Source organism: Triticum urartu, chromosome 7A, assembly GCF_056163025.1.
Source record: "Triticum urartu cultivar PI428250 chromosome 7A, HENAU_Tu73, whole genome shotgun sequence".
Lineage (NCBI taxonomy): Eukaryota > Viridiplantae > Streptophyta > Magnoliopsida > Poales > Poaceae > Triticum > Triticum urartu.
The window spans coordinates 636,645,484-636,648,157 of record NC_141879.1 but is presented as its reverse complement, the minus strand read 5'-3'; the positions used below and the strand labels follow the sequence as shown (position 1 = coordinate 636,648,157).

The 2,674-nt window shown below is 41.3% G+C and overlaps 1 long non-coding RNA gene across 1 annotated transcript; it reads left to right on the top strand.

Moving 5' to 3' along the window:
- Positions 1-2,146, top strand: LOC147960925 (uncharacterized). Its single transcript, XR_015611500.1, has 3 exons — positions 1-142; positions 224-532; positions 1,757-2,146. It is a non-coding gene; the product is annotated as an uncharacterized LOC147960925 (long non-coding RNA).
- Positions 2,147-2,674: the final 528 nt, after the last annotated feature.

Genomic DNA, 2,674 nt, shown 5'->3' with positions numbered 1-2,674 from the left:
TAGCTTCCACCTCATGAAAAAATAAAAAAGCTCCTCATTCCCACTCACCTCTCGATTGGAGCCTAGAGCAGTTCTCCACCCAGATCCCGTCTCTCACCCGTTGTGGCAGCGACCGACAGCACTCGGCAAGTTACGGTGCTAGGTCAGTGCCTCCTTTCCTCTGTCTCCCCGGGACTTCCTTTCTCCCCTCGCCTTGATCTCTTATTTTCTTGTATTCATGCAGCAAAGTACGGCGACTGGTGGTGGCGGCTGGAAAACGGCGAGTGACTACGCATGCTGTTGTGGGAGCGGCGGCAGCACGGGCTGATGGGCGAGCGGGGGACAGGGGCGCAAGGCTGATGGCCGAGCGGCGGGGCGTGCTAATGGGCGGCCGGCGCCGTGGGCTGATGTTCTGCGCTGGCCGGTTCTCATTCGCATGCAGGGTAAAGGAGGCGAGAGGTCCACATCTCTAGCTGAACAGCCGCCCGAGGAAAGGTCTTCTCCCTACCCAGCCAGATGTTTGATCCTTCCGATCGAAGAGGTACCGTATCAGGTATCACCATAATCAAATCCCATCCATCTGCTTTTTCTTAATTCATACATGCTGGAGTACATATGTTTCCATTCATCTGGATTTTCTACGAATCATTGTCCAAGCAGATCCTATCCACCGGTGAGGTGGCCAAATTTTGGTTGTTGAACTTACGTACCACCTCTTTGGTTCCATCGTACCAATTACTCGCGAGTAATTTTTGAGTAGTACTTATCTACTCTCTCCGTTCGGAATTATTTGTCTTGAAAATGGATGTATACGTCTAGATATATTCATTTCCGAGACAAGTAATTCCGAACGAAGGGAGTACAATCTAAGGTTTCAACCCACGTTAATCTAGTCTAGTCTGATTGATTCTGAATGTCAAATCCTTGCTAGCCAGGATGTCAAATATGTACGATTCACACAACTATGCTGGCAAAACTACTACAAAAGAATAGTATACTAGTTTAGCTTCGTACAACTACTTGTTCCCTAGAAGACATTCTAGTATCTTGTGCGTGTGTTATGTTTGCTGGCCCTGGTGCATATCTTTGTGTCGAGAAATGTGTGTGTAGGTCAGGGGAGAAGACATCAATTGAGGCAATGAACTGACACATATGGCCCATGGAATGATGTATTTCCTAATGGATTGTTCTTTTCAATTCTATATATCTACAATAAGATCTTTCCATGATATTTTCTCAAAGTTGTGTCGATTTAATGGCACATATCCAGATTTTTCTTTAACTGATGGTAGATTTGCCATCTTATCTTGTTCCTTAATCATGTTGTATGTGTCGCCTTGGCATTTTAGTTCTCCATGTAATGATTTATGAACACATAGGCGTTGATGTGGATTTTAGATTTACTTACTCTTTACTTTAAGTTGATAAACCGTTCCTCTTGGTTAACTTGTAGAGTTGATTACTAAAGCAAGTTATCACAAATAGAAGTGAATTGTATTAAAAGATCTAGAAGTACTAGTCTGTATAACCCTGTGCATAAAAGGTGCAAAACAATAGTCATTTTATTTTTGTTGTTCACTTTTACTTTTCAGTTTCCATTTGCAAGACATATGGTTGGCAAAGGATTGAAGTACTGGTGTAACACTAATAATTATTACTAAGATGTCATTTCTATGACAATGTGTAGATGATTCCCGAACAAGTTTGTTCCTTTTAGTTCAATTAAATGTCAGCTGCATTATATCATTTTTCATCTCTCTTATAACTAGTCTTATAGTTTCTTAGGTATTGGGAAGTCATATTGGAGATAAATTGAGTTGTGATAATGCTATGATACTAACGATGACGATGGTATCTATGGCAATGTGGGAGATGATATATATGGCAATGGGCATTACGATCAAGACGACGATAATGGTGATGAGTCTAATGATCTTCGAGTCATGCAACCAAGTGAAGTTATGAAGTTCATGGACAATTTAGCTTATGCACAATGTTTGGACCATTATATCTTAGTTACTATTTTGCTTTTCATTTGACACTTCTTAGATGCGTCAGTGTGGCCAATGTAATATAGATTCAACTCATTAGACATGTTATACTTTTTGTTGTTATGCTAAATAAAATATATTTTCTTTGATCATGTGTAGTTGTGTGATTCTGAGATGTATTTGAAAGGCCAATATTTTGAAATACTATCGCCATGAATCACAATTTCTTGGTATGCTACAACCCTCGATGCAAGCAATTTGTAAGGGTGACTTATTTCCTACGGTGCAACAAACACCGGGTACACAATATGCCCATAGGAACTTCGGAACATTGGTGAATTTATCAATTCATGGTGCTAGAAAGTTCTCAACTAAAGGAATCCCAGAAGGGTTCTATGCACCATCAATAATCATATTAACTGACGGTTTGACACTCCTCTCGGTTATAAATAACCTTGACAGCCAAATATACCGTTGACTATTAAGAAAATTGACGGGAGGCAATAACCGTAGGAAAATAAATATCCGACGGGGAACCATCGGCTATAAGTGTCGTCGAGCTTCCGCTGATCAATTTATGTCTAACGGTTAACCGTCGGCCTATTACCCTTGGAAATGATATTATCTGACGGTACCGTCGGATATATGTGTAATGGCCGACAAAGCAAGGCCGACGGGAGATAGCCGACGGTGACCCGTCGGTT